This window comes from Scyliorhinus canicula, chromosome 17 (assembly GCF_902713615.1).
Source record: "Scyliorhinus canicula chromosome 17, sScyCan1.1, whole genome shotgun sequence".
NCBI classification, from domain to species: Eukaryota; Metazoa; Chordata; class Chondrichthyes; order Carcharhiniformes; family Scyliorhinidae; genus Scyliorhinus; species Scyliorhinus canicula.
In genome coordinates this window covers 7,376,888-7,404,700 of record NC_052162.1, presented here as the reverse complement: position 1 = coordinate 7,404,700, position 27,813 = coordinate 7,376,888, and the positions used below count along the sequence as shown (strand labels likewise).

The 27,813-nt window shown below is 51.0% G+C and overlaps 1 long non-coding RNA gene across 1 annotated transcript; it reads left to right on the top strand.

Annotated features, from left to right (window-relative positions):
• The first annotated feature begins 584 nt into the window (after positions 1–584).
• On the top strand, positions 585–27,507 carry LOC119952083. The gene is made up of 2 exons (XR_005457755.1): positions 585–1,800; positions 27,055–27,507. It is a non-coding gene; the product is annotated as an uncharacterized LOC119952083 (long non-coding RNA).
• Positions 27,508–27,813: the final 306 nt, after the last annotated feature.

The window sequence follows — 27,813 nt, the reverse complement described above, 5'->3', positions numbered from 1 at the left end:
CTCTGCCCCAATCCCTCTCCCCCCCCCCCCCCGGGCAGTTAAGGGGGAGGGATGGTTGTGACTAGGGGGCACCCTCATGGCACTTACCCTGGCAGACCTGGTGAGGTCGTGTAGCTTCTTTCGACATTGCTCTGCTGAGCGAGGGGTCTGCCCCACAGCACTGACGGCAGCAGCCACATCACGCCAGGCCTGGCGTACCGTGCTGGCAGGTTGGCGATGCCCTCTCCGCGGGCGGATGATGCCCCTCCTCTACTCCACGGCATCGAGCAGCGCCTCGACGTCTGCATCTATAAAGCGAGGAGCAGCTCGCCTCGGCTCCGACATCCTGCCTGACAGATTCTGTGGTCGCCCGCGCCTTTTTACGGCGTCGGGCGGCGTCACATGGGCGGGTTTGTGTCGTCGTCGCGTTCCGTCGTCATCACGCACGTAATTGACGCGGCCGCGCTACTAGCCCATTTCCAGGAAGTGAATCCATCGGGAAATGAAGCCTTCGCGACCGTCGTAAAACGGTCCCGATTTTTACGACGGTTTGCCGACTTTCCGCGGGTGCGGAGAATTTCGCCCAAAGTCTTTTAACCTTATCCAGGAAGGTGTGGAGCTTTATGCCTGACCATCATTGGACACAACTGTTCTGACATTGATCAAAAGGTTTTGGCCAATGTTGAGTAGAGAAACCCACATGATCATAATCTCTCATAACAGCAGAAAAGAAATCCCGTTCAAACCTATCACAAATAGAGGATGGAAAATGCAGCCAGAGAATCAAGTGAAATGAAAATTCATTCTTGTTCACAATAAATCAAAATGTTTCAATTTCACTCTTAAGGAAGACACCCACATGCACAAATAACTAATGCATGGTTTTCTTGATTCTTTTCTGAATGTTGGGGCCTGATGCTCCCCCCTCATTTCCAGCTGTGTTGGAGACAGGCTTCTGACCCTTTCACCCCTTGTCTAGGATGAACCTGGCAGCCGTGAAGCTCCCGAGCTTACTCATCACTGGCAGGTCCATTTGACCCTCCCTGCTTTTCCTGAGAGGGACCAGGACCTGGATGTGAGCCCAGGTTCCTCATCCACCTCTGACCCTGAGACCCTGAGCTCAGAGACAAAGTGAGGGTCAGAGTGAGGGTCAGAACGCATGACCGTCAGTGAGCTGCTGGGTCTGGCCATCCATGATGGAGAAGGAAACAGGAAGACTTGGAGATGGGACAGGTATGGAAGGAGAAATAAAGAGAGCGAAAGAAAAGGACAAATTGAAAGAAAGAGGGACAGAAAGAAAAAAGTGAAGGTATTTAAAAAACTTTATATTTTGAGGATATTCTTGAAATCTTTACTTTATCATCTGCAAAAATGAGATGGAATGGTTTCAATTGTTCAGTTCTCAATGAGAGAGATTGATTGACACTGTGTTGACAATTATTATCATGCTAAAATGATACTTCTGCTGATTTGCAACTAATAGCTTATCTCTATTCGCCTGAACTTGCTAGCTGGTTTTCACATTAATAGCAATATGTGTCATTAACACAATTACTCTTTCATCAAGATTCAGCCCTTTGTGTCAAATGCAGTGTTTTTTTTATCAGATGCAGTCGATCAATACTCTATTTGCATTATACTTCATCCATTATCCTTGGCCTCTAACTTCCTGCTTATTGTGCTGCGTTGTCAGGATCAGTTCAAGATGGCTTTAGGTATCAGAACTGCTAATCAGCAAAGATAACCTCAGGTTCACATGGAGCGTGCATAAAGAAGATATTGCAAAGCACTTTGAAGAGATGCCAGACCAACACTGAGCAGGTTCGTTGGAAGAGAACACTGTTATTTGGTCTTTACTATCTGTCACTTTAAAAACAAGTTCTCAATTATATGCAGTACTGGCAAGAGGCTGATATTTATTGTCCATCACTGTCTATCTGGAGAATTTGGACTTTCTCATGGAATCAATGGAGTTGTTATCGGGACAGCAGCTCCAGTGATGATGTTGGGCAATTCATTCCAATATTTTGATCCAGCAGCAATGAAAGAAAGGGGGATATCAATCAGGGTGGTGAGGAATTTGGTGTAGATCTTGGGAGCTTTTTCAAGATATCTGCGTGTCCTCAACTTGGCCAGGATTTATTGCCCATCCCCAATTGTCCTTAAGAAGGTGCCAGTAGTCACCTTCATTAACCAATGTGGCCTATGGAGTGTAGGTGCACCCACACTGCTGTTAGGGAGGAAGTTCCAGGGTTTTAATCCAGTGACAGTGAAGGAACGGTGGTATATTTCCAAGTCAGGATGGTGTATGGCTTGGAGGGGAACTTGCAGTTGGTAGTTAGAGTCATAGAGGTCCATAGCACAGCCAAGGGCCTTGGGCCAATCGAGTCTGTGATGGTCAAAAATAACCACCTAACTATTCTAATCTCATTTTCCAGCATTTGGCCCAAAGCCTCCTGTGCCTTGGCATCACAAGTGAACATCTGAATATTTTGTAAGTGTCATGATGGTCTCTATCTCCACCACTCTTCCAGGCAGTGAGTTCCAAACTCCCATCACCCTCTGGGTGAAAATATTTGTCCTCACATCTCCTCTAAACCTCCTGCCACTTAAGTCGATGTCCCCCGGTCATTGATCCTTCCACCAAGGGGAGATGTTTCTTCCTGTCCACTCTATCTTTGCCCCACTAAATTTTGTACATTGCAGTCATCCCCCCCTCAGTATCCTCTGCTCCAAGGAAAACCATCCCAGTCTATCCAATCTCTCTTCATAGCTAAAAATCTCCAGCCCAGGCAACATTTTGGAAAGTCAAATCAAGGTAGAGCTTTCACGGTGAATGGTACGATCTGAGGGAGCATCGTGGAACAGAGGGACCTTAGAGTTCAGGTACATGGGGAGCGATTCTCCCAAAACGGGAGAAATCGTAAAGCTGCCGTAAAACCCGGGCGGGTTTTACGGCAGCGCGCCCCTTCCCGACCGGGGACCGATTCTGGTCCCCGGTCGGGGCTAGCAGCCCGACGCCGTAGGCTCCGGCAAGACGGGCTTAACGAAAATCGTTAAGCCCGCTTGCCGGAGTTAGCGCCGGCTGACGCGTCATATGACGTCAGCCGCGCATGCGCAGTTTGGAAGACTCCAACCCGCGCATGCGCGGGTGACGTCATCGCGTTTTTGCGCGAAACCCGCGCATGCGTGGGTCGGGTTGCCCCTCAGCCGCCCCGCGAATGGATACTGCGGGGCGGCGGAAGGACAAGTAGTGCGCGGGCATCGGGCCCGCTGCCCGCGATCGGTGGGCACCGATCGCGGGCCCATGGCACCCTTGGCACGGCCGTGGTACTGCCGTGCCAATCGGTGCCATGGTTATTAATAGCGAGTTAGTCACGCCGTTTTTACGAACGGCAAGACCAGGTGTGTTTGCCGTTCGTAAAAACGGCGTAAAGGGCTGGGACTTCGGCCCATCTAACAGCTGAGAATCGCTGCCAGCCGTAAAAAAACGGCGGCAGCGATTCGGGTCGGGACTTCGGCGGGGGGGGGGGGGGGGGGGGGGGGGGGGGGGGGAGAATAGCGGGGGGGCGGCAAAAATGTCGGGAAGGCCCTCCCGCTATTCTCCCACCCGTCGTGGGGGGCGGAGAATTTCGCCCATGGTTCTCTAAAGGGTGGTGTCACAGGTAGATAGGGCAGTGGAGAAGGCTTTTGGCTTACTGGCCTTCATCAGTCAGGGCACTGAGTATAGAAGTTGGGAAGTTTATGCTGCAATTGTACAGGATGTTGGTGAGGCTGCACCTGGAGTATTGTGTTCCGGTTTGGTCGTCTTGCTATAGGAAATATGTTATTAAACTGGACCAGATTCTCCCCTACCCAGCGGGGCGCGGAATCCCGGCATGATGGAGTGGCGTGAACCACTCCGGTGTCGGGCCGCCCCAAAGTCTCCGCACCTTTAGGGGCCAGGCCCGTGCCAGAGTGGTTGGCACTCCGCTGGCTGGCGTGGACGGTCTTTGGGGCCACGTCAGCCAGGATGGAAGGGACTTCGCCGGCTGGCGGAAGTCCACGCATGCGCCGGAACGTCAGTGGCTGCTGACGTCATCCCCGCACATGCGCAGGGGAGGGGGTCACTTCCGCCTCCACCATAGTGAAGACAATGGCGAAGGTGGAAGGAAAAGAGTGCCCCCACGGCACAGGCCCGCCTGCTAATTGGTGGGCCCCGATTGCGGGCCAGGTCACCGTGGGTGCACCCCCCCCCCCCCGGGGCCACATTGCCCCACGCCCCCCCAGGACCCCGGAGCCCACCTGCACTGCCTGCTCCCGCCGGTAAGGTGGGTGGTTTGATCCACGTCAGCAATAACCTGCTCACTGATGCTCAGATTGGGTTCAGCCAGGATCACTCATTACAGCCTTGATTCAAACAGGGACAAAAGACCTGAATGGCAGAAGTGAGGGGAGAGTGACTGCCCTTGACATCAAGGCTGCATTTGACTGAGTATAGCATCAAGAAGGCCGAGGAAAACTGGAGTCAATGGGAATCACAAGACGAAATCCTGAGTGGTGGGAGTTATACCTGGCAGAAAGGAAGATGGTTGAGGTTGTCAATGTTTAATCATCTCAGTCTAATTTCATCAATCAGGAGTTCCTCAGGATAATGTTCAAGTCCCAACCACCTTCAGCTGCTTTATCAATGACCTTCCCACCATCAAGCAATCAGAAGTGGGGATGTTCGCTGATGGACTGCACAATATTCAGCAGCATTTGTGCCTCCTCAGGTAGTGAACCAGTCTGTACCTATATGCAGAAACACCTGGACAGCATTCAGGCGTGGGCTGGTATGTGACAAGTAACATGCATGTTGCACAAGTGCCAGGAAATAATTATCTCCAGCAAGAGAGACTCCAACTACCTTCCCTTGACATTCTTTTTTAAAAATTAATTTACAGGATGTGGACATCGCTGGTTATTGCCCTAATTGCCCTTCAGAAGGTGGTGGTGAGTTGCCTTCTTGAAACGCAGCAATCCCTGAGGCGTGGGTACATCATCATAATGTGCTGTTAATGAGTCGCAGGATTTTGCCCCAGTGACAGTGAAGGAACTCTGGATTTGAAATAGCATGGAAATCTCGCGAGATGTACCCAGCGTGCTGTACCTCATGAGATCTAAAGGGATCTCATGAGACGTTGCGATCTGGATACTGCCCACAATGGGCGGGACCTAAATTTACAATTCACATCTGCAGTAAGGCAGAATATGCACTCGCTGGAGTTATCCAAAACACACGATCTAACCCTCGTGCCTCAGAGATACTGAGCAATCACCGATTTGCACTGACCTCCATAAACATGCTGGGAAACACCAGACTAAACACGTTCAACACTGAACTCTGTTTCATTTCCATTAAATCGTGCCCAACGTTTCAAGTCAATTTGACTCTTCTTTAGACTTGAAACATTAAATCTGTAGTTTTAATGGGTAAACATTTTTGTGGGTAAACATTCAAAATAAGGTATAATTTTAAGTGGGTTTTAATTTAATGTTTCTGTGTCTGGAAGGGTAAAGCCGATAGTTAGATTCATGTTGGACATAGGTTTGTATGCGTGTAGATTGGTTCAGTTCCAACTGTATTTCTATTGTGCTTAGAGAGGGCTATGGTGTGAAGAGCAAATAAACTAGCAGTGATTGCTTAACAACTGGAGGTCTTGGAAGGTAGAAAAGCTTCTAAGTTTTAGTTTTAACTGGATGTATTACAATTGGAGATAGGGTACTGAGGAGTAAATATCTCTCAAATCTACTGGGAGAAGCTTCCCAAATAAACAGTTACTGTCCAGATAACCAGGGGCTTGGGACAGAAAGAAGGTCTTAAGGTGACTGAAGTTAAGAGAACAGAGACCAAGGTATTGTGCAGAAAAATTCAAGGAAGAGCAAAAAAAGTGTTGTGAGTTAAAGAGAAAATTGCAATAACCAGATGCACAGTGGGAAGTAAGACTTTTTTAAAAATATATTTTATTCTCCTTTTTCACATTTTCTCCTGAATTTACATCCACCAACAACAAACAATAATCAACAACAAATATGTCAAACCCGATAACAATAAAGAGGTAAATCAAAAGCTTGATGCCATTTTAATAGAATCTGGGAATCAAGAATTAAACAAATTGTGAACAGTTTGTATAGAAGTCAAGGCAAAGAAATCCTAAAGTAGGTGATGCAAAACCTGGATTCTGGATTCACTGTTAAAAATGAAGCAAAGCTTTGTTTGAATGAGTTATTTGGAAAACCTGGATTGGGTTATGGGATGCAAACCACTAATGAAAAGCCGTGTTGTGAAAGAAGATTTTAAAGCGAGCTTTGCGAGTGGAGCTTGGAAACTCTCATACGACAATCATCTGGCGGGAATTCTGAGAAGAAATCCACAGACACTGACTTGGGTTCAAAGTGGAGAGTGTATTTGACCACAGCCAATCTGTGTGCTTGAAGGGACTTTGTGTTACTGCGACAATTGTAGCTTGAGGTGCACCCCAATTATCAAGTTTAATATTTTTTTTCCATATTGTTCAAACTAATTAGCGGTCCTGTGACTTTGTTCCACTGCGATTTCTCAACAAAAAGTAAAAGTTATGGGGCGGGATTCTCTGAAACGGCGGCTAAGTGTTGGCGCTGGTGGCAACGGGCCCCTTGGCCCAACGAATCGCTTACCTGAAGGGGGCCAGCAGGGCACCGGAGTGCTCTGCACAGCTCTGGCTGCCGATACGGGGCCCTGCACTGCCGGCTGCGGGTCCGCGCATGCGCGCAACGGCCGCCTGTGGCGGCATTTCCACGCAGCAAGCCAGCCCCACCAAAATAGGTCCCCCCCAGATCACGTGCACCCACTGATCGGTGGCCCCTGATTGTAACCCTGGCCATCCTGGAGGACACCCACCCCCACCCCACCCACCGCCGGTGACGGATTCCCCCCCCCCTCCCAGGACAACCGCGGCAGTCTCCACTCCGAGTGCCCGCCTGCTGGAACCATGTTGGAACCACACTGGTGGGAACCCGGCCAGCTATCGGCAGGAAATCGCCGCGGGAGCCTCTTTCAATGGCCCCCGGCTGGCGCCGCATCGACCGTGCTCGCGCGACTAACGGCAATTCTCCGGTCCGTGGAGAATCACGGGAAGGCATCGGACCTGATTGCGGGTCCGACGCCGCTCCGAGAATCCCGGATTAAGCCATTGTTTCTTCTGGGATCTTTCCATCCAGCTACAACACCAACTGGGACAATAGCATCACAAATGTTACCACACCTGCTGTTTTTCTTCAGCATTTACTGCTATTACACGTGTTTGATGATTGTGAATCTCTCTCTCTGGACAGTCTACCTGGCCAATAGATGGGCATCATCATTCTTTTTGGGGATTTTCCAGAAAATATATCTTTGCATTTATATCACACCTAACCGCATGGTGTCCTAAAATACTTTACGCCCAATGAGAGACTTCTGAAGTGTCGTCCCTGGTGAAATGCAGGAAAAGCTGCAGCCAATTCGCACACAGCAACATCCCACAAACAGCAATGCGAACTGACGAGATAATTTATTGATGTTGATTGATGTTTATTGATTGAGGCGTAAGTATTACACAGGACACAAAGGAACTATTTTCAGCTCTTCATCAAAGAGGTGCCGAGGGATCATGCCCACCCAGCCACGAGGTCAGGCTGCGGCGTCTCAGTTTAACGTCGCATTGGAAAGCTAGCACCCCATCCTGGAGTTCAGCTTAAATGTTTGTGCTCAAGACTCTGGATTGGGTATGGAACCCATAACAAAGGTGAGAGTGCTGCCAACTGATCCAAAACTGACAGCACAGATGGGAGTTATCAACAATACCGGTGAGTCTTTCTCTTAGTCAGGGAACATGACCAACAACAATCATATTCTTTCTTCTGGATAACAACTGGCCAAAATTGTTATGACTATCTGTGTGCGTTAAACAGGAAAATAGCTGAAAATCCCAGAGTATGGAGTGGTGTCGTAAGCCAATAAGTTATCATCCTCACTGTCACCTTCCGAAAGAGCAAAAGTCTGTTTCAGTCAAAATTTTCTTTCTGTGTCATCAATCTGAATATTTCCATTCTCCACGTTTGGGTTACTTATCGGAGTGGAGAGTTTTACTCTCTGCTCGAGATGTTAAGCTATGATTATTTCAACTGAGCGCTGATTAGACGTGTTAACTTATATTTCTGCTCATCAGGAACAGCTAGTAATTAAAGGCATTTACCATCAAATGCCTTGTCTAAAGGGACCAAATGATTGATGGACGGAAAATGATGGGCCACATTTAGAAGTCAGAACATATATATATTTTTTTTAAATAATTTTTATTGGAATTTTTTACAGAAAATATAACAACAAACAATGAAAAGCTACAATATAACCCCATAATAACTGTAACACCCCCAAGACCGTATCAAGGCTTGTATCACACACACCCACCCCCCAAACCCAGTAAACAAGAAAACTTAAAAATAAATTAAAATTAAATAAACAAACAGTCATCGTCCCACCCACCCCTTTTCCCCCTTCCCCTTTCTTCCCCCCTCTCCTCCTCCCCCCCTCCTCCTCTTTCCCCCCCTCTTCTTCCCCCCTCCCCTTCTTCCCCCCTCCCCTTCTTCCCCTTCCCCCCCCCTCCTCTTTCCCCCCTCCTCTTCCTCCCCTCCTCCCCTTCTCCCCCCCCTTATTCTCCCCCTCTTCTTCCCCTTCCCCCCCTTCTTCCCCCTCTTCTTCCCCTCCCCCCTTCTTCCCCTTCCCCCCCTTCTTCCCCCTCCTCTTCTTCCCCTCCTCCCCTTCTTCCCCCCCTTATTCCCCCCTCTTCTTCCCCTTTCCCCCCTTCTTCCCCCCTTCTTCTCCCCCTCTTCTTCCCCTTCCCCCCCCTTCTTCCCCCTCCCCCCCTTCCCCCCCTCCTTCTTCCCCTCCCCCTCCCCCCCTTCTTCCCCCCCTCCTTCTCCTCCCCCCCTTCTTCCCCTCCCCTTCTTCTTCCCCCCCTTCTTCCTTCCCCCCCCCCCTCTTCCTCCCCCCCCCCCCCTCTTCTTCCCAAACGCCTTTACCTGCAGATACCTGAACATGTTTCCCGGGGGGAGCCCAAATTTCTCCTCCAACTCCCCCAGGCTCGCAAACCTTCCATCAATGAACAGGTCCCTCAGCTGTCTGATGCCCGCTCTGTGCCAACCCTGGAACCCCCCCATCAATGTTCCCCGGGGCGAACCGATGGTTTCCCCTTAACAAAGCCTCCATCGAGCCCCCCACTTCCCCCCTATGTCGCCTCCACTGCCCCCAAATCTTGAGGGTAGCCGCCACCACCGGACTCGTGGTATACCTCGTAGGAGGGAGCGGCCACGGCACCGTTACCAGGGCCCCCAGGCTTGTATCTCCACAGCACACCCTCTCCATCTGTTTCCATGCTGCCCCCCTCCCCCTCCATCACCCACTTGCGCACCATCGACACATTGGCCGCCCAATAATACCCCGAGCGATTGGGTAACGCCAGCCCCTCACCATCTCTACCCCGCTCCAAGAAGACCCTCTTCACCCTCGGGGTCCCATGCGCCCAAACAAAGCTCATGATGCTGCTAGTCACCCTCCTAAAAAAGGCCCTAGGGATAAAGATGGGCAAACACTGAAAAAGGAACAAGAACCTCGGGAGAACCGTCATTTTGCCGGACTGCACTCGACCCGCCAACGATAACGGCACCATGTCCCACCTTTTAAATTACTCCTCCATCTGCTCCACCAGCCTGGTGAAGTTAAGCTTATGGAGAGTCCCCCAACTCCTGGCCACCTGCACCCCCAGGTATCTGAAACTCTTCACTGCCCTCTTAAATGGGAGTCTCCCAATTCCCTCCTCCTGGTCACCCGGGTGTACTACAAATACCTCACTCTTGCCTAAATTTAACTTATAGCCCGAGAAGCTCCCAAACTCCGCCAACAGCTCCATCACCCCCGGCATTCCCCCTTCTGGGTCCGCCACATACAACAGCAGGTCGTCCGCATACAGCGATACCCGATGTTCCTCCCCACCCCGCACCAGACCCCTCCACCTCCCTGACTCCCTCAGCGCCATAGCCAGAGGTTCAATCGCCAGTGCAAAGAGCAAGGGGGACAGGGGGCACCCCTGCCTGGTTCCACGGTAGAGCCTGAAGTACTCCAATCTCCTTCCATTGGTGACTACACTCGCCATCGGAGCCGCGTAGAGCAACCTCACCCATTTGACGAACCCCTCCCCGAATCCGAACAAGGTACCCCCACTCAACTCTATCAAACGCTTTCTCTGCATCCAGCGCCACCACTATCCCCGCCTCCCCCTCCACCGCCGGCATCATAATAACATTTAGCAATCTCCGCACATTCGTGTTGAGCTGCCGTCCCTTGACAAATCCTGTCTGATCCTCGTGTATCACCCCTGGCACACAGTCCTCTATCCTGGTGGCCAGGATCTTCGCCAGCAACTTAGCGTCAACATTGAGGAGCGCGATAGGCCTGTATGATCCACACTGCAAGGGGTCCTTATCCCGCTTCAGGATCAGAGAGATCAGCGCCCGCGACATCGTCGGGGGCAAAGCCCCCCCTCCCATGCCTCATTGAAGGCTCGCACCAACTGGGGGCCCACCAGATCCGCATACTTTTTATAAAATTCCACCGGGAACCCATCCGGCCCCGGCGCCTTACCTGACTGCATTTGACCAATCCCCCTGACTAGCTCCTCCAACTCTATCGGCGCCCCCAGCCCCTCTACCAGCTCCTCTTGAACCTTTGGGAAACATAGCCTGTTCATGAAGCTCTCTATCCCCCCCCCCCCCCCAATCGGTGGCTCCGACCGGTACAGTTCCTCGTAGAAGTCCCTAAAGACCCCGTTTACCTCTGCCCCCTTCTGCACCACATTCCCACCCTTATCCATCACTCCACCAATTTCCCTAGCCGCATCTCGCCTACGGAGCTGATGCACCAACATCCTGCTCGCCTTCTCCTCATACTCATATACCGCACCCTGCGCCCTGCTCCACTGTGTCTCCGCCTTTCTGGTGGTCAACAAGTCGAACTTGGCCTGCAAGCTACGCCGTTCCCCCAGCAGCCTCTCCTCCAGTGCCTCCGCGTACCTCCTATCCACGTCCAGGAGCTCCCCCACCAGTCTCTCCCTCTCTCTCCTTTCCCTATGGGTCCGGATGGAAATCAGCTCCCCCCGGATCACTGCTTTCAGAGCCTCCCAGACCATCCCCACCCGGACCTCCCCCGTGTCGTTGGTATCAAGATACCCCTCAATACTTCCCCGGACCCTCCTACACACCTCCTCATCAGCCAGCAGCCCCACACCCAGGCGCCATAGCGGGCGCTGGTCCCACACCTCCCCCATCTCCAGATCAACCCAGTGCGGAGCATGGTCTGAAATTGCTATGGCTGAATACTCGCCATCCTGCACCTTCGGGATCAATCCCCTGCTCAGGACGAAAAAATCTATTCGGGAATAAACCCTATGCACATGGGAGAAAAAGGAATACTCCCGCGCCCTCGGCCTCCCAAACCTCCAGGGATCCACCCCTCCCATCTGGTCCATAAACCCCCTCAGCACTCTGGCCGCCGCCGGTCTCCTACCAGTCCTTGAACTGGACCGGTCCAGTGGGGGATCTAGCACCGTGTTAAAGTCTCCCCCCATGATCAGGCCCCCTGCCTCCAGGTCCGGAATGCGGCCCAACATGCGCCTCATGAAGCCAGCATCATCCCAATTCGGGGCATATACATTAACCAGCACCACCTTCTCTCCCTGCAGCCTACCCTTCACCATAATATATCTGCCCTCCTTGTCCGACACCACCTCAGGCGCCTCGAACGCCACCCTCTTCCCCACCAGAATCGCCACCCCCCCCGGTTCTTCGCGTCTAATCCGGAGTGAAAAACCTGTCCCTCCCATCCCTTCCTCAGACGAATCTGGTCCGCCACCTTCAAGTGGGTCTCCTGTAGCATAGCCACGTCAGCCTTCAGCCCCTTCAGTTGAGAAAATACCCTAGTTCTCTTAACCGGCCCATTCAGCCCCCTCACGTTCCAGGTGATCAGCCGGATCAGAGGGCAACCCGCCCCCCTCCCCCGCCGGCTAGCCATACCTCATCGACTGCTGGCCCCAGGCCAGCTTGCCCCGCCTGACCTGTTCCCCATGGTGATAACGCCTCTCCTCTACCCCCCGGCCCACACCAGCTCCTACCTGGCCATTCCAGCAGCAACCCGGTATCCCCCCCAGGCTAGGACCCCTCCTAGCCGCAGCGCACCCTCCATGGTACTTCCGTGAGTCAGCTGACTTCTGCTGACCCCGGCAACCCCCGCCAAAACCCGTCCCCTCCCGACATGGGGTCATCCCCCTCTTGCCACACCTCCTTGGCACCGCTTCAGCACGGGAAAAACCAGTAGAGGCTACGCCCCCACCGCCAGCTTCACCCCCCCTGCCCCGCAGCGCGGGAAACCAGAGGAAAGCCCGCGCTTTCATACTGCCACACCCCACCCTTCTGACGCAGCTCCTCAAAATCCAGTTTCACCCCATCCCCCAGCCCCGTACAGAAGAGAAAATAAAAAACACAAACTCCCAACATTCCCCACATAACCCAAAAACCATACCCAACAGACCCACCCGGAAACAGAGCAAAAAACCAGCATTAAAAAAACATGTCAAAATTACAAAACAGCAACAGCAAAAACAGCAACGAGCATAGTGTGCCCCCAGACCTTAGTTCGAGTCCAGCTTCTCCGCCTGTACAAAGGCCCACGCCTCCTCCGGGGACTCGAAGTAATGGTGCCGGTCCTTGTATGTCACCCACAGGCGCGCAGGCTGCAGCATTCCAAATTTGACCTGCTTGGCATGCAGCACCGCCTTCGTCCGGTTGAACCTGGCCCGCCGCTTAGCCACCTCCGCACTCCAGTCCTGGTAGATTCGCACTACCGAATTCTCCCACCTGCTGCTCCTCTCTTTCTTGGCCCAGCGCAGCACACACTCCCGGTCGCTGAATCGATGGAACCGCACCAGCACCGCCCGCGGGGGTTCATTTGTCTTGGGCCTCCTGGCCAGCACTCTGTGGGTTCCCTCAAGCTCCAGGGGCAAAAGGAAGGACCCCGCTCCCATCAACGAGCTCAACATCGTGGTCACATAAGACGGAAGATCCGACCCCTCCAGCCCCTCCGCCAGGCCCAGGATCCTCAAATTCTTTCGTCTCGTGCGAACGTCCAGCTCCTCCAAGCGGTCTTGCCACTATTTGTGAAGTGCCTCGTGCAACTCAACTTTCCCCACGAGGACCACGGCCTCCTCCTCCTGCTCAGCGGCCTGCTGCTGCAACTCCCGGGTGGCCACCTCCTGGGCCGCCTGGGTCTCAAGTAGCCTGTTGGTAGTCGCATTCAGGGAGTCCAGCAACTCAGCCTTCAGCTCCGCAAAACAGCGCAGAAGAGCAGCTTGCCGCTCCTGCGCCCACTTCCACCAGTCCTCGGGTGTTCCGCCGGCCGCCATTTTGTCCTTCTTCCCCCGCTTTTCTTGGGGAGCTGCTGCAGCCTTTTCCTTTGCCCCACTCCGGGTGAGCACCATAAATTTCGGGGAATGCTCCTCCAAACACCTTCCCCCACCGGGATTTGTCGAAACAGCGCCGTTTGGGGCCCTCAAATAGGCCCGAAAGTCCTTTAGTAGCGGGAGCTGCCGAACGTGCGGCTTAGCTCCGCATAGCCGCAACCGGAAGTCATCAGAACATATATTAATTGTCACCCTTTGAACAGCTTCCTTTATGCTTACTTTTGCATGCCTCTGCTTTTATTGACAAAGGCACATCTTATTTTGTATTAATAGGTTGCTTGATGACCTGCAGCATGTGACCCAGCTTCAGAATCGCATATCAGAAACCCCGAGCCTCATTGGGAGTCTAATGTTGGGAAATGACCCTCATGGATGCAAATTTAACAGTGTATCATCTTTTACTCTACTGTAAATCAATAAGTATCTCAGATGCGTCTACTCTCTTAATTAATCAAGATTTTTGTTTGGCAATCTTTATTGTCTTTCAAGGACAATCTAATTGAGGCGTATAAGAAGATAAAGGGACTCGATAGATAAGGCAAAACTATATCCTGGGAAATTACAAATTCACTGCACCCCACCCCCCCAATGGACAATGGGGATGGGGAGACTGAGATTTATTTCTGGTTAAGGATATCAAAGGATCAGGAAACAAAGGTGGTTGCTGTTTAGCTCACAGGGCTAATCGCTGGCTTTGAAAGCAGACCAAGGCAAGCCAGCAGCACGGTTCGATTCCCGTAACAGCCTCCCCGAACAGGCGCCGGAATGTGGCGACTAGGGGCTTTTCACAGTAACTTCATTTGAAGCCTACTCGTGACAATAAGCAATTTTCATTCATTAGGGAACGTTGTCATTCAGATCAGACATGTTGCCTTTCTGTTTCAATATTCCTTTATTCCGAAATGCCAAGAAAGTGCACAGCAAATACTATGGGCGGAATTCTCCGAATTTCAGGCGATGTCCGGAGCATGTGTCTAGTCTTACGACCAAAAGTTGGTGCCGCCCCCACACCGATGCTCCGCCTGGTGGGGGGTTGCAGCCGCGTAAGGCTTAACCTGCAGATTAGAAGCGTGAATTCCCGGGTCCGTGGCCGCACATGCGCACAGCGGCCACCTGCAGCGGTAGCGCAGCCGGGAGAGGGCACGACCTGCCAGATAGGGCACCCCTAAAACCCCCCTCGCCATCCTTGGATCAGCCCCCGCCAAAGTCCCCCGGCCAGCGGAGCGGCTCTCCTCCACCCCCACCCCCGCCGACTGTGGCGCCGCTGGGCACAGTCCGCAACTGCCACGTGAGGTCCCCGAAAATTGTGAGCACACGTGCCCCATGCAGTCGGAAAGTCGGGCCATCAGGGGAGGAGCATCAGGGAAGGGCCTCAGCTGATGTCCTGAGGCCGCCCTAACGGCGTGCGGCGTATCCAGTGCTGACGCCATTTTTGACGGGGTGGAGCATCCTAATATTGGCGCCACCCCCGATTTTGGCGTCAAAACGGATTCTCCGGCCAACTGCCGAGTGCAATTTTGGCATCGGCAATCGGAGAATCCAGCCCTATTTTTTCGGCAGTTTCGCTTTTGCACAGTTTTTCAGGACTGTTAATAGGGCCGCCTCCTTTTCAGGAATTCTCATGGGTGGTCAGAATTATTGTGAAGAATTTGAGCAGTTTGATGTTTGAGTCAATGTCCAGTGAATGGGCTGAATTGTTTGGCTGTTTGTTTAATTTTTCTTGTAAACTCTGGAGTTGGGTCACCATGTCACACTTGAAGGAGAGTAGGAGCCCCGACAGGAAAATGGAAACAGGGACAGAATCTAATGTGTGGAATCCACCGATCAAAGAATCAGATGGAATAGAAAGGTCTATGAGAGCTCCCACCTGATATTTGAGGGTGTGGGCAATTGAGAGGCATTTTTTGGCTCCAGTCAGATCAATTGAAAATTATTCTCTGCCCCTGTACTATCTGCAAATCCCGAAATTACAGATCCAAAACAAATAGCGGGCTTTAGGCAGAAAGACTTAGAATCATAGAATCCATACAGTGCAGAAGGAGGCCATTTGGACCATTGAGTCTGTACCAACCCTCTGAAAGAGCACCCCAACCAGGTCTACCCCCTCACTCCATTCCCGTAACCCCACCTCACCATCTTTGGACTCAAAAGGACAATTTTCTTTTTATCACATCCAATCCACTTCCCTGCACATCTTTGGACTGTGGGAGGAATCCGGAGCACCTGGAGGAAACCCCCGCAGGCACGGAGAGAAAATGCAAACTCCACACAGGCAGTCACCCGAGGCTGGAATTGAACCCGGGTCCCTGGCGATGTGAGGCTGGCCACCATGCCACCGTGCCATCCACATGTGAAAATTTGGAACAACAGGGAAAACAAGAGAAAGATGCAGCGGTGCTGTGTATGAGAACCATGGTGAACGTAGAGGGAAAACAATAAGCTATGGTTCATAATATTAGATACGAGTAAACAAACATCACAACATATGGAGAAGGGAACTTCACAGCAAGTGGAATGCACAAGGTCAAATCAGGTTTGTAGCAGATGTTGGCAAGATTGGCTTGACAGAATAATTAACACAATGCGGAATATTCACAACCTCATTAGCTATAAATCTCAACTAAGTTCAGAAACTGCTGGGAAATTGATTCTGAGTCTTAACTCTGGAAGCTACCCAGTATTTGTTATCAGGTATAGAGCAATGGAACCATCGAGATGAAAGTAGAGTAAAAAGGTCATTCAATCCATCACTTCCATGCCATTCCTTCTAATAGATTTATGGTGCCCTTTGTGAATTGTTAGAGAGAGAGACCATTTCTCAGCACAGGGAAAGATGGTGTTAGAGTGCAGTGGGAGATGATGGTGTAGTGGTAATATCACTGGACTAGTAATCTTGAGGACCAGGGCAAGGCTCTGGGTGCATGCGTTCAAATCCCCCCTCAGGCGGTGTGATGATGTGCAAATCATTAATTTTCTCCCCTCTTTCCTAAAGGCAATGTACTCATGGTGCAATGCCATGTTTAATGTACCAGTCACGACGAGAAGTACAGTAATGAGAAAAATAATACCGCTTCTATAAACTTAACTTTGTCCCTTTTAAAGAAATTTCGCTGATGAACTCCATTAACCTATAGTGTTCGGCAAGCAAGTCTCTCAGGCTGAAAATCACTGTGTTGATATGAGTGATGACATGAAAACTCTGTCTGTTGTTTAACTGTTACCTCACAAAGGTAGATACTTCAGGACTTTCAGACCTGTCGTGGCAGGTTACACCATAGCGGATGCCTCGAGCCAGACAAAAGTCAATTGACTTCGGCGGCAACAGTAAATCCTGGCCAGAACCAGAGTCCCACCCATAGAATTGACACCACAGAAATACATTTGCCCGTAATAGTCCACTGTGGAGATTATAAAAATTATCTCACAGAATGTGGGCTCTGCTGGTTCAGCTAGCATCTGTTGCTCATCCTTAATCACCCTTGAGATGCTGGTGTTGAGCTGCCTTCTTGAACCACTGCAGTTCATATATTGTAGGTACACCCACAGTGCTGTTGGGAAGGGGAGTTCTCGGATTTCGACCCAATCAGGTTGGTGCGTGGCTTGGAGGGGAACGTGCGGGTGGCGGTGTTTGCTTATAACTCTCCTTCCACCCCATTGCCACCCAATCTGACCTGCATATTCCAATATTCCTTTCTCCTTCATGTATACAACTTGCTTCCACTTACACTTTGCATTATTCACCCCAACTACGATGTCAGTTCCACATTCACATCCGTCTCGGAGGAAAGAAGTTTCCCCTGGATTCCCTGATGGATATATTAATGACTAGTTTATATTCATGGCTCGCAGTTTTGTAATTTCCCAAAAGAGAAAACATCTTTTCTGCACCTAACCCATCAAAAACCATCATAATTTTAAAGACCTTTGTGAGTTGCCTTTCAGTTGTCTCTTCCCTAAAGAGCCCCAGATTGTTCAAACTTCCCTGATTGTTACAACCTCTTGGATTGCTCCCACCCTTGGAACCAGATTGTTTCCGGGGCTGAGAGAGTTGACGTATCTGGAGAGATTGAACAGTTTTGGTTTATACTCGCTGGAGTTTAGAAGGATGAGAGGGGATCTGATGATGGTGTATAAAATACTAAATGGGGTTGATAAAGTAAACATAGACCAAATGTTCCCCCTTGTGGGGCAATCTAGAGAGGTCACAGATAGAGGTTGAGAAGCGGTAGATTTAAAACTGAGATGAGGAGGAACTACTTCTCGCAGAGGGTGGTGAATTTGTAGAACTCGCTGCCCCATAGTGCGGTGGAATCTGAGTCATTAAATGGTTTCAAGAAGGAGATAGATATATTTCTTATAGAAAATGAGTTAAAGGGATATGGGGAACAGGTAGCGAGGTGGATATGAGACCAGGAAGAGATCAGCTAGGATCAGATTGAATGGCGGAGCAGGCTTGAAGGGCTAAATTGCCAACTTCTACTCCTAATTCCTATGAATTACTCTTTGCAACTTCCCCATTGCCTCTACCTCCACGTTAGCATCCTTATTAAACTAATAGGTTGTCATGCCAACGCATTAAGTGTCGTTTGTTAATACATAACAATAATTTTTAGCCTTCAGTGTTCTTTTGCAAACCATTTTAATCTACACACTATATTTCCCTTAAAATTTACATGAAAGGGAGATGCTATAATAGTTTAACAAATTAAAATTCAGATTCAATTCCCACATCTATTAACTGGTTGATTCATCAACATATTTTTAAATTTTGCATCTGTGCTTGTTTCCAATTTATGCTGAGTTCATCCCCATACCCGCCAGTAACTACAATGCTTTAGTCAGAGGTTCTTACGAATGAGCTCTTTGCAAAGTAAATCAACAATTAACCCACATTCCTTTCAGTAGCTATCCCCAGCTGATGATTTTGAATCCAACACAAAAAAAACAAACATATAATTCTATAAGCATTTGAACCAGAGCTAATTCGGGCATTTGGAGAGGGGGGGGGGGGGGGGGGGGGGGGTTGCTTTGCCAGTTCCCCTAGCAGGCCAACGCCTTCGAGAACACCTTCTAAACCCACAGCCATTACCACCTAGAAGGACAAGGGCAGTAGATATCTAGGATTGCCACCATCTGTTTAGTTCCCCTCCAAGCCACAAACCATCCTGACTTGGAATTGTATCACCATTACTTCACTGTCGCTAGGTCTAAACCCAAGAAATTCCTCCCTAACAGCACTATGGGTGTACCTGTGCCACGTGGACTTCAGCGGTTCAAGAAGGCGGCTCACCACCAGCTTTGTAAGGTCAATTAGAGATGGACAATTAATATTGGCCTTGCCAATGATGCTCACAACCCTAGAATGACTAGATTTGCACTCCAACTCATTATTTGGCCTTCAATGGACAAATGTTCACTTTGGGTCACTCGGAGAGTATATTACACTTCACCCCTCCTGCGGTAAGTACTTCAAATCCCCATCTAAGGTGTGGAATCTTAGTGACACCCAACACGGGCCCTTACCCACACCCACCTCCACCCCTCCCCAACACCCTGCCAACCAGTAACTGAAGTTTTCCGTTAAATCCCAGGCGGCACTACAAATTGACTCACATATTTGATCAAGTGAACAAAACTCTCTGGTGGTTCAGGAGCTGAATCTGTGAGAAAAGTCTGAAATGTGAAGGAAAAGAAACACTGGAAAGGAAAGAGTTGAGGAACTGAAAAATGTAACAGCCACTGTTGGAGAAATAGCTGAAAATGATCTTGTCAGGTGGAAGGGGGTGGCACAACACGGGGGATTATTAGAATCGGAACTAGGCTGTTCAGGAAGCATGTCTTCACACAAACAACTCTCTCCCTGAAAAAAAGAGATGAATAGGAAGCGAGAGTGGTGAGAATCATTGAAAGGATTGAAACAGAGATTGATTGGTTTTTGTTCGGCAATTATTATAAGGATTATGAAACCAAATTGGTAGATAGAGTTAAAATGTCAGATTGGCCATGATCTCAGTGAATGAAGGATAGGCTTGAGGAGCTAAATAGCATTCTCTCGTACCTATATTCCCAATTGGAAAGTTGCTAATGTGTCCACGCTTAAAGCCATTGCCAGATCTGATCCAGAGTCAAATGCTTAATTTTCAGCTTTGCAATTCAATTCCTGATCAATGGGTCGCATTTGCGTTTCTTAGACAGAAGGTTGTGCATTCAAATCCCACCGCTAAATTGCACTGCTGATGGAATGACCATAGATATAGAATATACAGTGTAGAAGGAGGCCATTCGGCCCATCGAGTCTGCACCGACCCATTTAAGCCCTCACTTCCACCCTATCCCCATAATCCAATAACCCTCACTCACCGTTTTGGGCACTAAGGGCAATTTAGCATGGCCAAGCCACCTAACCTGCACATCTTTGGACTGTGGGAGGAAACCGGAGCATCCGGAGGAAAACCACGCAGACACGGGAAGAACGTGCAAGCTCCACAAAGACAGTGACCCAGCGGGGAATCAAACCTGGAACCCTGGCGCCGTGAAGCCACAGTGCTATCCACTTGTGCTACCGTGCTGCCCTAGGAGTCCACTAGGAGTCTCATTAATATATAAGTGAATGCTAGAGTCAGGTGACCTCAGTCAATGATGAAATAATGGAACAGGAGTAGGCCATTCAGCCCCTCGAGCCTATTCCGCCATTAAATGAGATCACGGTTAATCTGTGACCTAACTCCACCAACCTGCCATTGGCCCATATCCCATCACATCGTTGCTGAACAATAATCGGTCTATCTCAGATTTTAGATTTACAACTGTTCTAGGTTCAGTGCTGTTTGTGGGAGAGAATCCCAAATCTCTAACAAACATTAATTGACGAGGTTCTTCCCAGCATCTCTCCTGAATGGACTGACCCTAATTTTTAGACTATGCCCCCTGGGTATTAGAATCTCCAACCAATGCATTGAATCTTCTAAAGTAGAATGCATTGACCAGGCAGGCAGATAACAAAGGTGAGGTTAAGGGGCTGGATTCCCCGTTTCAGCAGCCAAGTGCCTGTTCGACCGGAGAATTTGCGGGAGGTTTACAATGAAATAAATCAGCCCTAACCCCTCACCGTTTGCGGGATTAGTGAGGGACTAGCAGCGGTACTGAGTGAGACTCCCGGCTCCCGTGCCGAAAACAACTGGAGAATGGCCAGATCCATGGTCACCTATGCGCACGGCGATGACCTACAGCGGTCGTGCTGTACAGCATGGCGCCAGCCATAAGAACATAAGAACTAGGAGCAGGAGTAGGCCATCTGGCCCCACAAGCCTGCTCCGCCATTCAATGAGATCATGGCTGATCTTTGGTGGGCTCAGCTCCACTTTCCGGCCCGAACACCATAACCCTTAATCCCTTTATTCTTCAAAAAACTATCTATCTTTACCTTAAAAACATTTAATGAAGGAGCCTCAACTGCTTCGCTGGGCAAGGAATTCCATAGATTCACAACCCATTGGGTGAAGAAGTTCCTCCTAAACTCAGTCCCAAATCTACTTCCCCTTATTTTGAGGCTATGTCCCCTAGTTCTGCTTTCACCCGCCAGTGGAAACAACCTGCCCGCATCTATCCTATCTATTCCCTTCATAATTTTAAATGTTTCTATAAGATCTCCCCGCATCCTTCTAAATTTCAACGAGTACAGTCCCAGTCTACTCAACCTCTCCTCGTAATGCAACCCCTTTAGCTCTGGGATTAACCTAGTGAATCTCGTCTGCACACCCTCCAGTGCCAGTACGTCCTTTCTCAAGTAAGGAGACCAAAACTGAATACAATACTCCAGGTGTGGCCTCACTAACACCTTATACAATTGCAGCATAACCTGCCTAGTCTCAAACTCCATCTCTCTAGCAATGAAGGACAAAATTCCATTTGCCTTCTTAATCACCTGTTGCACCTGTAAACCAACTTTCTGTGACTCATGCACTAGCACACTCAGGTCCCTCTGCACAGCAGCATGCTTTAATATTTTATTGTTTAAATAATAATCCTGTTTGCTGTTACTCCTACCAAAATGGATAACCTCACATTTGGGGCAGCATGGTGGTTAGCATAAATGCTTCACAGCTCCTGGGTCCCAGGTTCGATTCCCGGCTGGGTCACTGTCTGTGCGGAGTCTGCACGTCCTCCCCGTGTGTGCGTGGGTTTCCTCCGGGTGCTCCGGTTTCCTCCCACAGTCCAAAGATGTGCGGGTTAGGTGGATTGGCCATGCTAAATTGCCCGTAGTGTCCTAAAAAGTAAGGTTAAAAGGGGGGGTTGTTGGGTTACGGGTATAGGGTGGATACGTGGGTTTGAGTAGGGTGATCATTGCTCGGCACAACATCGAGGGCCGAAGGGCCTGTTCTGTGCTGTACTGTTCTATGTTCTATATTCTATTTGTCAACATTGTTTTCCATCTGCCAGACCCTAGCCCATTCACTTAACCTATCCAAATCCTTCTGCAGACTTCCAGTATCCATGTGCGGACCTGACCCGCTATCCATGACTCCACAGCCCCCCTCCGGCCACCCCTATCAGTACCCCCCCCCCCCCCTCCCACCCCCACCACCCGGGCAGCGGCAAGGATCCCGGCCGTGTTTGGTGGCGCTGGACACAGTCCGCAGCTGCCACGCCGGGTTCCCGACCGCTGAGACCACACGTGTCCCATGCCCACCACGGCCCATCGGGGGTGGTGCATCGTGGGAGGGTTGGCCAATGACCCGCCAACGCCGCTCCAGCGGGGAAGGTGCTCTGCAGTGTTCCGGGCCTTGGTGGCGGTGTACCCACTGCCGGGGCTCTGCTTTCAGGACGGGATGTGGACGGTTCGCAGTTTGTTGGCCGAGGCTCAGCACCCCCATTCCTGGCAGTTCCTGGACTCCTTGCTCCACGCTCTCACCGGAGATGGTGATTTCCAACGTTCATTGCAAAATCTGGTCAGTCACAGCAGCAGTTTTCTTTGGCATCGCAAATTCCACATACGAATTGGTCTCGTAAACGACCCGCATGCCGCCATATTTGAAGGTTTCAGCTACTTTGCGGAGGTGGGCCAGTAAGTCGCTGGTTGATTTCGGCTGGGTCTGACTGGCTGTGTGAAATCGGAATCATCGGGCGATTCATTCAAAATGCCCCTTCACTAAGGCCACCAATGTGGCGAACGACCACATATCCGGCACATGAGAGTGGGTGAGGCACTTCATGAGGCTGTATGTGGGCACACCGCAGGCCATGGGGAGAACCACAATCTAGCCTTCATCCCTGACAATCCCATTGGAATGAAAAAAATTTTTGCATGCGCGAGACCTCCTGTCCCCAGTCACCAGCCCCTGTTGAAATGGTTTGAGCATACCGATATGTGGCATTTCGGTGGATGGATGGGAGGCCTCTCTATACCGAGACAAAGTAGCTCCGGTGCACAGTACCTGGTGTCGACAGCAGCTCCCCTTTAGTCTCGTCGCCAGTGTATAATCCGCTGGAGTCACTTGCATTAACCAAGCAGGTTAGGTTTATTTACAATATACAAGATCTCCGCTCCCTGAAGTTTCCCCCTCAATCTGCACACAGTCGGGGTTTTATACTCGTGATCTAATCCCTTGATAAGGGGGAAGCCCTGTCCCCTTTTACTAGGGAAACTCATATTCAGTGGAGGTCATGGGGAATCTGGGTTCCTGAGGCAGTGACCTCCATAAGGGTGATAGAAATATTTTATCTTTATCTACCCTGTCTTTCAGTGACTCCAAGTGTGGTCTAACCGGGTGTTGTATAGCTGCAGCATAACTTATGTCTTTATACTCCAATCCTCTAGATATGAAGACTAGGGGCGAAATTCTCCGACCCCACGCAGGGTCGGAGAATCGGCCGGCAGCGGCGTTATTCCCGCTCCCGCAGGGTTTTTAAATCTCTGACCGGCCAAAAACCGGCGCTGTGCAAATCCCGCCGGCAGCCTCTGAAAACAGCTGGCGCCGGCGGGATTTCATTATATTTTTTTTTCCACAAATCTCCGGTCCGGATGAGCCAAAGTCCCGCCGACGTGGCCACGGGTCACGTCGGCGAAAATCACAGTACCTTTAAAACGGCGTCAACCATTGACGATGGTTGACGCCGTTCAGTGTCGGGGGGGGGGTGGTTGCGGCATCGGGGGGGGTGTTGCGGCATCGGGGGGGGTGTTGCGGCATCGGGGGGGGGGGGGGTGTTGCGGCATCGGGGGGGGGGTGTTGCGGCATCAGGGGGGGGGGTTGCGGCATCGGGGGGGGTTGCGGCATGGGGGGGGGGTTTGGGGGCAGCGGCGTGCAGAGAGGGGGGGTGACGGATGCCCGGGGCCAACGCACCGTCGCCCCCCCTCTGTACGCTGCTGCCCCCTACCCCAAGCACCCCCCTCACCACCCCTACCTCCCTCCAACGCCCCTACCCCCTCCCTACCACCCCTACCCCCCTCCCCACCACCCCTACCCCCCTCCCCACCACCCCTAACCCCCTCCAACGCCGCCCCCCCATCTCTCGCAATGCCGCAACCCCCCACCCTCAATGCCGCAACCCCCCCCCCCCCCAACGCTGGTACCCACACCCCGTCCTCCTCCCTCTGAATGCCGGTACCCACACCCCCCCCTCCCTCTGAAGGCCGGCACCCACACCCCCGCCTCTCCTCCTCCTCCCCCCCTTCCTTCCTCCTCCCCCCTTCCTTCCTCCTCCCCCCCTTCCTCCTCCCCCCTTCCTTCCTCCTCCCCCCTTCCTTCCTCCTCCCCCCTTCCTTCCTCCTCCCCCCTTCCTTCCTCCTCCCCCCTTCCTTCCTCCTCCCCCCTTCCTTCCTCCTCCCCCCTTCCTTCCTCCTCCCCCCTTCCTTCCTCCCCCCCCTTCCTTCCTCCTCCCCCCTTCCTTCCTCCGTTAGTGGGGGGGGTGCGGCGTTGGAGGGGGGTAGGGGTGGTGAAGGGGGTAGGGGTGGTGAGGGGAGGGGGTTGGGGTAGGGGCAGCTGGGTGCAGAGGGGGGGGCGACGGTGCGTTGGCCCCGGGCATCCATCGCCCCCCTCCTCTGCACGCCGCTGCCCGTACCCCAACCCCCCCCACCACCCCTACCCCCTTCACCACCCCTACCCCCCTCCAACGCCGCCCCCCCCCCTCTCAACTCAACGCCGCAAACCCCCAACGCCGGGTCTGTCTCTCTCCTCCTCCCCCCCCCCCCCCCCCCCCAAATGCCGGGTCTGTCTCTCTCCTCCTCCCCCCCCCCCCAAATGCCGGGTCTGTCTCTCTCCTCCTCCCCCCCCCAAATGCCGGGTCTGTCTCTCTCCTCCTCTCCCCCCCCCCCCCCAAATGCCGGGTATGTCTCTCTCCTCCTCCCCCCCCCCCCCCCCCCAAATGCCGGGTCTGTCTCTCTCCTCCTCCCCCCCCCCAAATGCCGGTCTGTCTCTCTCCTCCTCCTCCCTCCCTCCCCCACCCCCAAAATGCCGGGTATGTCTCTCTCCTCCTCCCCCCCCCCCCCCCCAAATGCCGGGTCTGTCTCTCTCCTCCTCCCCCCCCCCCAAATGCCGGTCTGTCTCTCTCCTCCTCCTCCCTCCCTCCCCCACCCCCAAAATGCCGGGTCTGTCTCTCTCCTCCTCCCCCCCCCCCCCAAATGCCGGTCTGTCTCTCTCTCTCTCCCCCCCCCCCCCCCAAAGCGCCGGGTCTCACCACTTCCGCAGCTGGTGAAACTGACGCGTATCGCGTCAGTCAGCTGCTGGCCCCTCCGGGAACGGAGAATCGCCGCCTAAAAGAAGGCCCCCACGCCGGAGTCATCTACACCAATTTTGCTCGCCGGAAATCGGCGTTACGACGGTCTGCAGAGAATTTCGCCCTAGCATTCCATTAGCTTTTTTGATTATTTTCTGCACTTGTTTGTGACATTTTAAGGATCTATGCACCTGAAGCCCCAAGTCTCTTTGAACATCCACTGTACTCAACTTTTTCCCATTCAGAAAGTACACTGCTCTATCCTTTTTTTGTCCAAAATGGGTAATCTCACACTTGCTTACATTGAATTCGATCTGCCAAAATCTTGCCCATTCACCTCACCTGTCAATATCCGAATGCAATTTTATGCTACCATCTAGATGGCCTGAAATGTAGCTTTGTATTCATCCGCAAATTTGGATATCTGACTTTCCATGCCATCATCCAAGTCATTAATGAATAATGTGAAGAAATGAGGCCCCAACACAGATCCCTGTGGTACACCACTAGTCACCTCCTGCCAATTAGAGCAATTATCCATTATCCCCAATCTCTGTCACCTACCACTCAACCAATTTCCTAACCATGTCAATAATTTTCCCTCACCTCCATGGACTTCCACCTCAGTTAACAGTCTCTTATGTGGGACTTTATCAAATGCCTCTGGAAATCCATATAAATAACATCCATGGAGATTCCCCTGTCCGCTACCTTAGTCACCTCTTCAAAGATTTCAATGAGATTTGTCAGGCATGACCTTCCATTCACAAATCCATGTTCGCTTTCCTCGATTGACCAAATGTTTTCGAGGTTTTCAGTTACCCCAGCGCTGATTCAACCAGACCAGGATTTTCCCTTTCAGGTGGATGTAAAAGTTTCCAGGACACTATCCCAAAGAAGAACAGATGAGTTATTCCCAGTGTCCTTCCCAACATTTATCCCTCCATTGACATCCTTCTGGTCAAAATCGCATTGCTGATTCTGGCAGTTTGCAGTGTCATTTTTCCTACATTGCAACAGTGACGACACTTAGAACATAGAACAGTACAGCACAGAACAGGCCCTTCGGCCCTCGATGTTGTGCCGAGCAATGATCACCCTACTCAAACCCACGTATCCACCCTATACCCGTAACCCAACAACTCCCCCCTTAACCTTACTATTAGGACACTACGGGCAATTTAGCATGGCCAATCCACCTAACCCGCACATCTTTGGACTGTGGGAGGAAACCGGAGCACCCGGAGGAAACCCACGCACACACGGGGAGGACGTGCAGACTCCACACAGACAGTGACCCAGCCGGGAATCGAACCTGGGACCCTGGAGCTGTGAAGCATTTATGCTAACCACCATGCTACCGTGCTGCCCACAAAAGCAGTTCATTATCTCTAAAGCACTTTAGGATATCCTGAACTCATTTAAATCCATAGAACCCCTACAGTGCAGAAGGAAGCCATTCAGCCCATCGTGTCTGCACTGACCCTCCGAAAGAGCACTTTCACCGAGGCCCGCTTCCCTGCCTGATCCCCATAACCCCGCATAACCTTTGGACACAATTTTAACTTGGTCGATCGGCCTAATTTGCACATCTTTGGACTGTGGGAGGAAACCGGAGACCCGGAGGAAACCCACGCAGACAGAGGGAGAAAGTGCAAACTCCACATGGACAGTCACCCAAGGTCAGAATTGAACCCGCTGTGAGGAAGCAGTGCTCACCGCCGTGCCACCGTACTGCCATGAAGTGCTACATAAACGGAAGTCATTTGTAGTTTTTGTTTCTAAGTTCTTATGTTTCTTGGCCAATTTGCAGATGAAACAGCCAGTTTCACATCTGGGATCAAACTACATCGTGAGGATTGATGTTGAATGATCACCCCCCCCATCTAATGACAGAAAAATGTTGAATTTACTTTCTTGGAACAGGATGAATGACTTGCTATTGTCAGTCGTAATTGGTTTCATTGACAAGTTCTAGGACAGCTGGAACCTATTTTTCTAGTCAGTATAAATGATGGACAGTGTAAACAGGGAAGATCATGAGGAACTGCTTGGTAGAAAACAGACTCAGAGTTCATGAACAGATGGGAGATTTCGCTGCTGATGTACATCCACCCATATCCATCAACACACTCACAAAAACCTCAATAAATTTATAAGCTTTGTCTTTAATAAAACCAGGTTAGATTGGATGTCTTACATAAAAACTTTACTGCATTCTGTTAAAATCTTCTTGCTGTCTTTAATAAAACCAGGTTAGCTCGAACGTCTTACATGGTGGAAATCCTCTTTTATGGCAAATGTATTGTCTCTCCAGCGTTATCCTCTCAGAGGACTTAGATCTGACTGCCATCGTTGCTAGAGATTACGGTCATGTTTCCCAGCTTTTAGCCCAGCTCCAATGGTTTTTGAAAATAAGTCATTTACTTTTATCGTCTTTTCTCCACTGGTGTAACTCCAATCTTCAAGAGGTCTTGGGGTCAATTTTAAGCCAAGGTGGACATTAACTGGTCAGTCACAAAGTCGGACTAATATTGATGTTTGGATGCCAGCTTTGCCTCAGCTGAACAGT